Source organism: Octopus bimaculoides, chromosome 4 (assembly GCF_046866305.1).
Source record: "Octopus bimaculoides isolate indiv1 chromosome 4, ASM4686630v1, whole genome shotgun sequence".
NCBI classification, from domain to species: domain Eukaryota; kingdom Metazoa; phylum Mollusca; class Cephalopoda; order Octopoda; family Octopodidae; genus Octopus; species Octopus bimaculoides.
This window is the reverse complement of record NC_142931.1, coordinates 128587048-128602125: the sequence shown is the minus strand read 5'-3', so window position 1 is coordinate 128602125 and position 15078 is coordinate 128587048. Positions and strand designations below refer to the sequence as shown.

Genomic DNA, 15078 nt, shown 5'->3' with positions numbered 1-15078 from the left:
TTTATTCCCAGGTCAGTCCTAATCGAATAAACACTTAATTAAAGACACTCTAACCATGCCATCTCATCTCTAACAGATGTGACACATCTACGATCACATTATCTAATGTCACCTGCCAATGTTTTTAAAGATTGGACGTGATAGAAGGGAAATATAGTTGCTACTTCTAGCAACTGCAATGATCACACATCCTTCAGGTGGTTAGAACTGCATCATGAATGCAGTTTTATATTTTACCCAGATCACAATCATCACCTCATTCATCTATCCTATATCTATCTATATTATCACAACTATACACCCCACTGAAGAAGCCTGTACATGGTTATGCTAGAAGTAGTAAACAAATCTTCCTCAGATCATGCTATCTTAAAAGAGGAAGAACATATTAAATAATGTAATCCTAGATATGTTATGTCTTAATAAAATATTATACAGTTAAAGCTATAACATCTTTAATCATAAATCTGCTTGTTCAGAGCAATAACAACTTCCAACGTTTTATGTTACAATGACTATATATATATATATATATATATATATATATTACCACAACTATACACTTCAATATGTTTTTGTTACAATGACTGTATATATCACTAGAATCACATACTTCAATATATAGAAGTTCCATTGACTATAAACATCACCCTAACTACAATCCGATATATACACTATAAACTAGTCACACTAACACATAAACACACGTTGTATTATGCTAAGGCCTCACTGAATTAATGTAGTCTTAGGTTCCTTGCACATAGGAAAAAGACAAGATAGAATGCCTTTCATCATAGGTCTGCTCAATTAGTGTTGACCAGGGGTTAAACAACAATTACAATAACTCTTCTCTTCTTATCACCTTCTGTTCCTCATACTTAGCTACCACTATCACTTGGCAAACAATTCTCTTAACTTTCCACAGACCACCTACAAATTATCAATACAACACTCTCACACATCAGTGAAGAAAATAAAAATACTTTAACGAACTTCAAAGAAACACAATAGAATAAATACACCAAAAAAAAAAATAATAATAATAAAATAAAAACTATAAAGATTCTCGGAATTCAAAAACAGTTTCTAACATAGACTCTGCTGTACGTACACTCAATAAAATAATTATAGAAGCATCTAAAAAATATATTCCACAAGGCAAGGTAACAAAAAAATCTGGAAGTTGGACAAAAGCAAAATTATTACAACTCTAAAGACTAATAAAAAAAACCCAACACTAGAAATAACCAACTTTAAAACAGAGACAACCTTAAACACAAAAACCACACACAACTGAAATAAAACTCTGCATCAAAGACCTAAACAAGGATATGACAAGATAAGTAAATAGACTATAGGAAAATAGAAAATAAGCAACATTTGTATCCAACGTAAATCACAAAACTAACAGTAAAACATTATAATGGAGTAATTAGCATCATCATTGTCAACAGCAACAAAAATCACATCACACTCCTTTTTTACAGTGACAGCCTTAAATAATACACTCATACTTCAACTGCAACAAAACACCCTTAGATATTTGTCGAATATTAGCCACCAAGATACCATACAAAGAGGAGTAAACAAAAATATATACCTCCGGCCGAGACAATGATTTTGACTTGGTCCTTTTCTAAAACTCCCAAAATGCATTAAAGAAATCTAAAAACACATGACATGGCTGTGTGGTTAAGAAGTTCACTTTGCAACAATGTGATTTCAGGTTCAGTTTCAGGGCAAGCTTCTTTTATTGCAGCCTCTGGTTAGCCTATACCTTGTGAGTAAATTTGGTAGGCAGTTGCTGTATGGAAGCCTGTTGTGTGTGTGTGTGTGTGTGTGTGTGTGTGTGTGTGTGTGTGTGTGTGTGTGTGTGTGTAGGTGGGTTTGAGTGTGTCCCACTGCTTAACAACTAGTTTTGGTTTACATCCCTATAACTCAGTGATTCAGCAAAAGAGACTGATAGAATAAATATACTGGGCTCAATTTGTGACACATAACCTTGCAAGGTAGTGCCCTAGTATGGTCACAGTCTAGTGGCTGAAAGAAGTAAAAGATAAACAAATAGACCTTCTACAACTGCTTGTACCAACACTGTCAAATCTTCAGAATCTGGATGCTGGACTAAAGCAAAATTATAAATATTACAAAGACCAACAAAAACCCAAATGAAGTAACATCATACAGACCTGTTGCTATGGCGCTGAGGTAGATCCGGCCATCCCTGTTAACGGGGACAACACCCAGATTTAAAATGATGGATGATGCTGATGATGATATACACGTAAACAGAAAGAAAGCAAAGATTTTCAGATGATGAATATTGAAGTATAAATATAAAGATAGTTATATATTATTAACAGATCAAACTTATACCGAATAAGAGAAAATTAAAGGGGAGGAGTTACAGGTTGGGGCTCAGAGATCCATAATGTTGGTAGATGTAGTTCACCAAAATATGCAGCCAGTAATGGAAGCAGATAAACATTGGATAAATCGAACCTCCATTATCAGGGTACAAACAAAAGCTTACATGCAAATGACCACCTAACCTAGTGAAATCTGTACTAGTAATTATTGTCTACCAGTAGCAGCAAGCATATGCACCAATCACCACCAACCTCAGTAATCGTGAGCCAAAGAAAAAGCCTTTGTTTAACTACTCAAACTGCTAGAAATGTGTCAGACTTTCCTGAAATCACAACCGTAACTTAAGGAAGCATACATCGGACAAAGTAGTTCTTCATATACCACAGAGCCATGCGTGAACACCTTTGATGAAAGATCTGTTCAAACAGAGCTGTCCTGTAGCTAAACAACAACTCCAGTGATTATCTCCTCAAGTAACTATCTACATTAGTTTCTGTCTATACTCAAGAAATGATAATCTATAACATTGGGCCATAGGGTAATTCTGAAAAGGTTGCGAAAAAAAGTCTTCTTTTGAAATATTTGATAAAATAGAAAAGTTGATGAATATGTTGAGGTGCACCTTAACACTGTATACAATAAACTCATTATTTTAAGTCATACAATATGCCATAGGCATAAGTGCTACAACACATTCTGCTGCAAATAAAATCTGATAAATATTTCTCAAAAGAAAGTACAAAAAGTTTAATGCAATATATTAAAAAAAAAGTTGGCAGGAAGCTATCATTGATTTACCAAAATGGGTCACTATGGTTAAAGTTTAAGAATCTCTGATCTACAAGAATGACTACATATCTATTGACCATCTACAACAGGAACTCTATTTTTTAGAACTCTATTGTTCTCATTTAAGTTTTGTTTGATATCTACTGACATACAAAAAAAAACAACATAAATTTGCCTACTTCAGTAATAAATGATATCACCAGGGGAAGAATTTGATAAATCATTCAATTGTCTTAAACATTTTTGAACATTATGATTGATTAAATTATTGATAAATTTTATATGAATTTATTTTAATATCCTGCAAACAGTTATCGATTATAAAACCAACTTGAAAGCTGTTATCTGAGATAATTGACAATAATTTCTTTAAAATTTGTGTAAATGAAAGAGAAAAAGAACCACGCATCAAAATATTATAGGAATCTCAACATATTGTAAATAGTTTAATTAAAAGGGAAGGATCTACCTCTCTCAATATATATATATATATATATAATGATGGTTATATTTGTGTGTGTGTAGTTTAAGAATCCATGAGGCAGAAAATCTCACACTCCTATATTTAACAACAGATTGACTATATTAATAGCTTTACTATGCAGTACTATAAATCCATTTCACCTATTTTACCAGTCAGGTTTGTACATTAGAGTTTGGGAAAAACTCAATCCCAGAATTTCTCAGAAAGGCTTATAGAAAGAATAAGATGCTGGCTCTTTTCTACTGGAAGTCATGAAGTGTCACATTGTAGTTGTGTGTGCTGTGAAATCCAGAATGTAAAAAAAAAGACTTGGTGGAAGAAGTTCAGAGGGGAATTTCTTCTAGAACTATTTTCATAGGACAAGGATCAGATAGTGATCCTTCATTGTGTAAGGAGTGGGGAGTGCAGGCTGGGGTGCAGAAGAATGGGATTGCTGTGTGTGTGCAGGGGACGGGGAAGGATGGTCAATCTTAAAATCATCTGTCTATGTGTATGTGTGTATTTGTGTATAATAAGTTGGGCGTGACAAACTTTGGACTGTGGTGACAGGAAGTACTGATGTGGAAGCTGTAACATATTCGTGGTGCAGTCTGCCAGCATCCAAGTACATATTTCCTTTTCACATGGACAAGATCAGAAAATCTTGGTTTTAGTTTTGGTTTTAGAGCTTTTAGTTTAAGAGCTGAGCTTTGAAAGCTCTTTTTGACCAAATACTACCTCAAAGTGAAATGTTTTTATAAAAAACACATCATTCAGTTGAACAATGAATTAAGTTATATTGTCCTGAATAACAACAGTTTATGTTGTTTGACCTAACCAAACAACAGTTTACCTAGTTGACACAACCAGTAAATGAGCTAATGAGGAATGCTCACCATGGTCTTGACTTACTAGGAATAACAGTCAAATCTTCCTCAAGTCACCACTTGTCTTAAAAATAAAAAAAACAAGCATTTGATAATGTAGTCCAAATTATATTATGCTTGAAAATTATGATCGAGTGGTGAATGGGACACTTTTGATTATAGGTTTGTTTAATCCAAACTGAACAACAACCAGTAAATAATAATTTTTGTTTCTAAAGGTTCTTTGAGCACATTAGAAGAGTGTTTTGTATTTAATATTCTTTCAATATCAAATCTCTTTTTGATTTGAATTAGTTGGTTGTCTTTTATTCAGTAACATCCCTTGGTATCAGATTTCAGTTTATGTGGTTTCTATTTGAGAATGTTGTTACTTTGAAAGTTTGTTGCATTATACTTTATTCTTTAAGTTTGTTTGTTCTTACCTGCTATCAAGTTAAAAAAAAAACACATCCAAACATTCTACTGCAAAGTCCCAAGTATATATATTCTGTTCTCCACATATGTCAGTTAACCAAACAAATGGTGTTAGTAAATTGAATTTGTATCAACTACAAATTAACTTTATTGCAGCTATTTACATACTACTTTCAACATTACAATTCAGTTATGGAATTGTTCTCCTCCTATACTGAAACAATTGCAAGTTAACAAGGAAAAATTGAAATTTTAATCTTTACACATGCATACTCACACACATAATACACACAAACAAGGAAGAAAAGAAACACTGATGGTGTTTGAAACATTGGTAGGAAATGTAAAAGATCAATTTATAATATCAATGTTATAAAATGATTGATATTAAATTTGAAGAATTCTTATTGAAATTGAGAGAACTATTGAATAATTTCAAACTGTTCTAACACCCTACTGCCACCCATTTGTTTTTTTTTTTTTTTTTTTTTGTTTCCTTTTGTGTTTTTAAACCAGTCAGTTTTTGGCAATATTTGAAAATGTCAAACATTATGAATAAAATCAATATGGGTTCTGTCAGTTGTAAACCAGACACTATGAATACAAAGAATTGTTCTAATGCCAAAAATTAGCTAATCAACAGTTTCTGCATTTTCAAATGTTTAACATAAAAAAAAATATATCAGTTTTAGATTTTCAACAAGCTTAATAATTAATTAATACTGTATAATTATGATCTCCCCAAAGTTCACTTGGTGTTTCTTTGACCAAGATGTGTTATATACTAGTCTATGTGGGAGCCACTGGTCAAATCATAAAAAAAACACCTATCTTTAGCTTCAAACAAAGCATTGAATCAATATCTACAGACAGTGGTTCTCTAGTTAAATAATAGAATATTCTAATGTAGCTCTTGATAGCAACAGACAATTTCAATATAAATTTATGAAGATAGCACCAACAGAGGTCAGTTCCCAGTGAAGATATTTCATTTTTATCATTAATGCCTTTTTGAGAAAGGCATAAATGTTATGACTTTGTATATCTGCTACACCAATAAATTCCTCAAGCTAGTGATAAAGTATTAAAGAGGAAGTTTGTATGCATCATGCTGTGAAAAATTTATAGCTTACGTAATTGCATATTGCTATGAAATGAGAATTTTACATTAGAGCAGCCAGAATAACTACAGGGACAAAGAAGTTGATACTGGGTAAGACAAAAATGTGATGAAAACGATAAGCTTCACCTGAAAGATGACTTATGCATCCCATTTATGGATATGAGTAAAACTGAGAGTTGGCACCAAGAAGAACTAGTTCCATTGTTAAAATGTATATTTGTATGCAAGGCTTTATTAATGTCTCTCACCCACCTTCTAGTATAAGTAGATGCTTATAGAAAATACAGCTCAATGCACTGCTTTCTTATGATTCAAGTAAAATCATCTTATTTGAAGTATTACATTCAAATAAAATCATCTTAATTGCTGCATGATATAGGGTTGGAGGAGACAACATTTAAGTAAAAATTGTGTTAGCATAAGGCAGAATATATATATATATATATATATATATATATATATATATATAAATAAAAACAAATAGTAAATGAGTATATGCATATATACGTACAGGTATGTGCATACCGACATCCACCTGTATGTATAGGTGCATATCCGGGTACAGGACATTGCAAACAAACGTAGACGAGAACACACGAGCCACATAGAGAACATTCTCCTTCATCAGCCACCCACGTTTTAACACTGGCGTTTCGACGAGCTTGGGCAGGACGCATCGCTAAAACGGCTCGTCTCATGGATCGCAGAGTAAATTTGTGTACGCAAATTAAATCTAGCCATGGAGGAATGTAGTGGCGGACAAAAAACAAGACTGGAAAACAAACAGAAAAGGCTTTATGGCCAGACGAGAAAAATTATGTGTGTATGAACGCGATGAGGCACAGACCCGAGAGGGACAAAGTGGTGCGTGCGTTGCTTGGCGAAAGCCAAGGAAGGAAAGGATTATTGACCGGAAGCATGTGACCATGCCGGTGTAAAGGGAAGAGAGAGAGTGGTAATATATATATCTAAAACACACAAGCAGTGCCCTTAATAAAAAGACTACAGACCAAGGATAGAAAAGTCAAGGAGTAGGTAGCCTACGTAGTTAGTCTCAGTTTTATTTTAAGTAATATTTTACCCAGTTAAATACTTTTAAAGCAAAAATATAAAAGTAGCATAATATAAGTTTCAACCTGGAAAAAAATTGTTCTTGGACAGGAATAGAATTTCTGGGGAAAAATTACAAGAAAACAAAAAATTCTCAAGAATTCATTAATATGCAAGATTCATAAGTAATTTTATCTGTAAACAGGCTAAGCATAAATTGTTGAAAATAACATGAAAGCATGAAAACAGTTTTTCATATGTAAGTTGTGTTGTGTCTGGGAAAAGTAGAAGCTCCATGTTATATCATAACTACTAGCAACCAAATAGATGATCAATATTTTACTTTCCAACACATTTACATCAAATGTATTTTATCTACTTAGTTGTAATCTCGTGTGAGGAAACAGTCACTCTCAGAATGGCAACAAATGAAATAAACTCTTCACATTGATTACTTTTCTTTTAAAGACTTTTTTAAAGTTGGAAATATTTTTGTTTTTCTGAGATTATCAAGGGAGGATGGGCTTGTACCCTTGACCTTCTGCATGCTTGCCTAGATTGGTGGAGACAATGCAACTGATGTTCACTTTGAACAACAGTTGATGTTTGTAGGAAAAAAGGGAGTTTTAAATGGTTACAATTCAGGATAATAATATATTAAACAAAGTATTTTGTGGGAGATTCAAGAGATGCAATAGTGATGAGAAGAAAAGTGATAAGTGTGTTGGCTGAAGTAAGTATATTGATAGTCAGTACAAGAAGCAAAAGCCATTGTAGGAGCATTCGAAGATGCCCAGAGAGGAAATATCTCATCTGTGGGGCAGTGGTTGCAGTAAATGAATCAGTGGTTATCTAAATTATGTAGGCCAAGATGTTTGTATCTGTTGCAGTGTACAGTGCAGCGCCAGATGTTTGTACATGTAGCAGCAGTACACTCTTGTCCCAGATGTGAGAGCAGTAATCTAATATGGTTCTAGGACATAATTCTCTTAAATCAATCAATGCAATACTAGTTGTGTCACTCCTTAATGTGCAGCTTCTAGACTTTCAATTAATGTAAACATTATTGCACTATAAAGTCTCTATATTTAATATTAGCTTGGATAAAATGTAATAACATAAGTCCAAGGGTATTATGGGTACTTGATTTATCTTTCCAAGAGGGATTAAATCAAAATAAATTTGAATCAATATCAATGAGAATCAAATTCAGAAATAAGATGCAACACATCAAGTCCAGTGCACAACAATCTTTTGTACTGTTACACTCACATGCACATGCACATACACACACACACACGCAAAAACCTTCTCTTTGCTGGGATATTGTATTCTCTCTGTTTGTACAGCTTATAGACTACTTGTTGCTATTTCATTTTCCAAACTGTCTTTTACCCAATGCACCTTCCTCTCCCTTTAGACTATATCTCTCCCATCAGGTTTCATAGTAATCATTTCAGCTAATCCTGTATCCCCAAATCTGCAATTTTATAGAAATCTTTCCCTACAAACATGGAACCACAGAAGTTCAAGCTGAAAAAAAATTTAACCAGTGTGGGGGGCCTGTAAAGATGATAGGCACTGTTACTGTTCTTTCAGTTATGAACTATACATACATACATACATACATATGTACATACATACATACATAAACAAACTGTACAGTTGTGAAAATCAGCTGCTCAGTGCATGTTAACATAAGGATCAGTCAAAAATATTATCTATGCTGAACTATTGAGAAATTTACAGTTGCTCTATCCAGATTACAAGTTTAGGTTTATGCCTGTAATTATTGGGGCACTGGGATATGTAACACACTGTCTAAATACCAATCTTGAGAAATTGGGCTTCTCAAACCAGAAAGGAGGAAGCTGATTTGAAGATCCAGTATCCAAGCCATCACTGGAACTGTAAAACTTTCCAAGAGTTTATCATTTAAGTATATATGAGCAGGTCTAGATATGCAAGCATATGCGTGAGAATACATACATAAAACAAAACATACAGAGCTGCGTGTATACATATAAACAAAAATACCCTGTTGTTGATGATGAAATTCCAATGAAGGAGCCTTGGATCTAGGTTAGAAACTGGCTCTTTCTCTATTGGCAAAAAATCTTGAAATAAAACTGAACAATGACCTACATACATACATACATACACACTCAGACACATACACATATGTGTGTGTATAGATACATACACACAAACACATATCATATGTATATATGTGCATGTGTGTTTTCTGCAAGTGTGGAAGTAATAATGCTTAACTTTGTCAATGCATCATCTGAGGGTACCATAGAAAGAATGAGAAATGCATATACTACTATTTCATAAACAGTGTTCCAGTTGGCCAGTTATATATAAGAATAGCAGTGGGAATGTTTGAACAGTATTCCTGCCCAGTCTAAGTGTGAATCAATTTACAAAAGATATCAGACTTGCTGCCAAAACTTAAGAAATTAAAAATCTGATTTACTGTTGTGATTATTAAATTATAACATGAACAGAGTTTTATAATAGAACTGAAAACAAGCTCTAGTGGTTATTGATGTTGTAAAAAAAGAAAACTCAATAGAAAATAATTCAAGACAGTGTATATGCCAATTATTTAAGTTCAAAAATTGATTCCCTTTTCAACTCCCTTATAGAGAAGCTTGTTTTCAGTTCTATTAAAAAACAATGTTCACTTGCTATAATTTAATAATCATATTGGTAAATCAGAATCTCTCTTATATATATATGTGTGGAGGAGAGAGAGATACAGAAAATAAATGTGTATGTGTATGTATGTATATATTTGTATAGTGCAATTTAAATTGCATAATATATAACCAGTATTTAGAAATTCATATTTTATCATACATTGCAAGAGAAAATTGTGAAGAATATTTATACATTATAATTCATTTTTCTTATGAATTGTATCCATAATTAGAAAAATCACAGAGTACATGTAAAAAAAAACAAAAACTGGTAAGTTGGATCATAAATTAATGAATTACATCTTATGCATATTTCAGTGAAGATTATGGCTGAATTATGCAATCTGGAGCAGGTAAATTTGCTAGGTCTTCATTTCTTCAGAGATTTATAGAGATTCCTCCTCCTAGTTTCTCTTTAGATATACAGAAATACACATGGTGTTCTAAATATTGTTGCCTTGCAATTTGAATTTAAACTGCACTGTATAACAGTGTGTGCGTTTGTGTTTGTATGTATATGTGTGTATATGTATGCATGTATATGTGTGTATATATGGATACACGCATGTGTGTATGTATATATATGTGTATATATATGTGTGTATATATATGTGTATATATATATATATGTATATGTGGGTCTTTATATGTGTATATATATGTGTGTGTGTTTGTATGTATATGTGTGTATGTATGCATGTATATGTGTGTATATATATGTATGTGTGTATGTATGTATATATGTGTCTTTATATGTATATATATATATGAATATGTATGTCCTTATATGTGTGTATATATATATATATATAAATATGTATGCCTTTATATGTGTGTATATATATATATATGTATGAATATGTGTATCTTTATATGTGTATGTGTGTGTGTATGTATATATTAAGCACACATATATACAGTTTATTAAAACTGAATGTTTTTCTTGTGACTCAAGTTTCACAACACCATAATCTTCAGGCAAGAACTGTAATAACTCAGTTTTAGTGGTATGCTTATAATTTGGGCATTGTTTCATTCTTGTATTTGTTTATTGACCTCTGTTTTGCACATAGTGATTCACTGTTATTTTTCTGCCACTTCAGATTTTATATATATATATATATATATATATATATATATATATATATATATATATATATATATATATATATATATATATATATATATATATATATATATCCTGTCATCTGTACCCCTCCTCCCATATACCTGTGTATACCACTCAGTGCTTTGCCCCCCTCTACCATTCCATTTATATTCACCTCTTTGTACCTTAAGAGTATGCCCTGGTCCATTGCCACCGTCTCTCTTTCTCTCACTCTCTTTAACCCTATCTCCTTCCCTGACTGGGGTAATCATGTATATCCTCTACAGCAAGACACTTGTTTCTATACCACTGTCATACTCTAACCCCTCATCACCAGGCAAAAGCCACCTTCCTCAATACCACTCCCTCTCTCATTTAAGGGGACTTTATGTTGCAAATTACTTGGTGATCTTGCTGGTACTGGTGCTACATAAAAAAACATCAGTCCATTCTGTACAGTGGTTGGCATTAGGAGGGGCATCCAGCTGTAAAAACCATATCAAAAGGGTGGCACAGTCCTCTGGTTTACTAGCTCCTGTCTAACTGTGTGATCCATGCCAGCATAGAAGATGTTAAGTTACATAATTACCTGAAAATATTACAGGGGTTAGTTATGTAGGAATATAGTTTTCTGTGAGAAAGCACTGTTCAAATTGTGATTCAAAATTTCCACAAGATATATTTATAGCTTTGTCATGGAAGCCAGTACAATATTCTGTAAAATACTATTATGATGTGATCATAGCATGTAATTTTGAAAATATTCTGATATAAGTAATTAGGAAAGCTAAATGGAGCATGTGTATATATATTTAGTTACACTACCTATATTATATATATATATATATATATATATATATATATATATATATATATATATATATATGTATGTATATATATATATATATATATATATATGTATATATATATACATACACACACACATACAGAGACTTGCTTACATATAAAAGTACATCTGTACATAATTAAATAATTGATTAATTGAATATACTTATATACACTCACATATGCATGCACATGTTTTCATAAGTGTACTATATATATATATATATATATATACACACACACACATACATACACTCACGCATACATAGTTACACATCCATGCGTTCCTGGGAATTTGTACATATGTATTCAAACACATCTATTGTAAATGTTCACATCATTCTTCTTTGTTGGTATAGGAAAAATCAACATTTGTACCTTTACACGTACATGTGTATATGCACATATACACACATTCTTGTACCATATTTATATACTGCTGTGTATGTTTACTCATGTATGCACACACTTAGAAACAAGTACGCGTATAAATGCACACCTTAAAAACAAGAACACTTACGCATGCCTCTGTGTACATGTAGGCATATAAATGCATACAAGTTGTGTTTAACTATGTACAAAAACAAATGTACATGTTTCCACTTTTTTTGAAAACCACAAATAAAATCACAGGAAAAAAACAAAGTACTCATGTCTGTTACAGGAAGGAAAAGGAAACTGTTTGAATGAAAAGAGAATTGAGAGAAGAAAGGGTAAAGAGGTAGTGAAAGAGAGAGAGAGAGAGTATATGTAACAGTTGAGGATGTTGAACACGAGTTGAGCTGTAGATAAAAAGAAAAGGTGGCAAGAGAGAAAGATGATAAAAGTAAGCAGTGTCATGACAAAGGAAGGGTGGTTAACAGAAGGTGGTTGGATCAGGAAGAAAGGAATGAAGTAGTGAAAAAAAAAAAAAAGTAAGTGAAAAGGAAATGGTGGAATATTCATGAGGAAAACTAGCATCAGTATGATAAGATGCATAACTGTACTTTTATATACAATTTATATTTGTTCAATATTGCTGTGAGTGGTATGGCAGATTGTGGATATACCCACATGTGTACGTATACACATACGTTTTCATACATTGGCTACTAGAGTTCACAGCAAGCAAGTTATTGATAGTGTAAAAGCAAAGGGTAGGATTCGTAACAAAACCCTGACAGACATCAGAACTAATAAAATGTGGGTTGTGGAGGTCTTTATTAGCACTTACTGTAATGAAGTTTTTGATGGAAAACTTTCAATTCAAGTGATGAAATGATAATGAGCAGTCTCACTTGGGCATTCTCATAATGGTTGCAATCAGATGCTTTGCTGATGTCAAGAGTAAATAAATAGTTTTCTGTATTTTGAAGGGTTAGCACACTGGATAGTCCATATAAAAATATTAACAAGATGGAAAAGATTCTTAAGCAGATGAAGGTGATTGTCTTTATGCAAGTTTCCATTACCTTTGAGTTACTGGAAATGAGGACCAGTGGTTAGTTGCTAATAAGGAACACAGAGTTCACTAATCTGATTGTTAGAAGACACTTTAGGATTTTTTCACAGCTTGGAGTAGTAGATATTTTTATAGAAAATTTGATAGGTTTGGTAAATATATGAGCTACTTTGGGAACACATTGTGTCAGATATGTATATTTCTTACTTGGATGAAAACCACTTTTATCCATTATGTCAACTTTAACCCTTTCACTGTAAAAATAAAATTGCATCGTTATTCCAGTAATGATGTTAAATATCTCCCAAAAAATAGGATTGGTATTTTCTGCAAGTCATGTTGCTTCAATAAACTCGACATATTTCAACAAATAGTAGTTTTATATATAACATTCCTCAACAAAAGATAGATTGGTATATAAAACTGCTTTCCTCAGTAAAAGGGTTAATGAAACAGATTTTTCTGTCTTATAAAATGTTGCTGCTAGGAAACCATTAATATTGTATATTAAAAGTAAGCATGTATGATGGGTGCTCTAAAATAAATATGTTTTGAGCTCTAGAAGAGAAACGTTAGCCCAAACTGTGTAGTTTTATTTTCAAAAATATCATGATTTAAAATTTTATTATTATTATTTTGTTTCTGTGTGTTAGAAAGAGAGATTAAAAATATTCCTTTCACTATCTCTATTTTGTTGAGATTTACATGAATTTTATCAATTTAATATTCTACACTGAGTGATATAATTTTACATTCCTTTATATCTTGATAAAAGCAGTTTAAAGCCATCCTTTTACCATTCCAGTGATTTAACTCTTTTGGTTATTTTCTTTTTTTATTAATGGTTTCAACTGTATTTTGTTAGATATAATTCTGCATAATAATATTATTCCAGTATTATAATATTGCAATATTATCGTTGGTTTTTCACCTATCAGATTTTAACTGTCAGCTGTTTAGTGTTCTTTGATTGAAAACACATTTTTTGGCTTTCCCTAGTTATGAGTAACTAACTGTCCATTAAATTTATTTTGCTTGGCTCTTTTCTATGCAATATTATGAATTTATTTCAGTAAATGAGCAAGTTTAGGATTTATGACCTCAGTCTATTCTATACAAACTTAAAATTAACAAACCATACAATCTTTAATACCCTCTGATCCATCCAATATTAAAACATCTTGTATTAATTCCTTCTTTAAGAGGAAAAAAAACCATAGTTATCCCTTGCAAGTGAGTATGGCCTAGTAGTATGGATCATACTTTCATTAATTATTTTAGGTACCTATGTAGCTTATGAGCAATCGTAGACACCCTATTGGCTCCCCTAGCCTTGACTCAGCACTGCAATGAGGATGTGACAGCTGGAGAAAAGGACTGCACCAGTACTAGTCTAGTTCTCATCTTCATGTGAAAAGGCTTGAGATACCCAGCTCAGGAATCAAATTTATGACCTTATGATCATGAGTCCAACACCTTATCTGCCAGACCACACTCCTTCACAAATTCCTTCTTATCAACCTGCCATTATTGCAAATCTTATATGTTGTACGAGTTTGCAAGTTCTTCAAGATACCTCTGCTCTCCAATCTGCAACCACAGCCTTCAGAGTAGACATAATGCAACATTGATAAATAGGTGACTGACTGCACACCTGCATCTTCTCCATTTCCATTTATGTAATTTATGCACTTCAGTGATATAAACCTGATCTTGGCAGTGTAGGATAAAGTATGTAACCAAAGAAGATATGTAACCGGTTGCAGAAACCCTTACCATTAGCTGCTGTAACAGTGTAACCTGCCATAAAGGATATATTCTCTAAACCAGACCTGTTTACAATTTTAAGTTGGCTTATCAAATCAGTATAAGTAACTCT

General features: G+C 32.5%; 1 protein-coding gene across 8 annotated transcripts in view; it reads left to right on the top strand.

Annotated features, from left to right (window-relative positions):
• The window catches only part of LOC106871165 (AP-1 complex-associated regulatory protein), a 250197-nt gene that overhangs the window by 176013 nt on the left and 59106 nt on the right, over positions 1-15078 (top strand). The gene's annotated exons all lie outside the window — the stretch shown is intronic.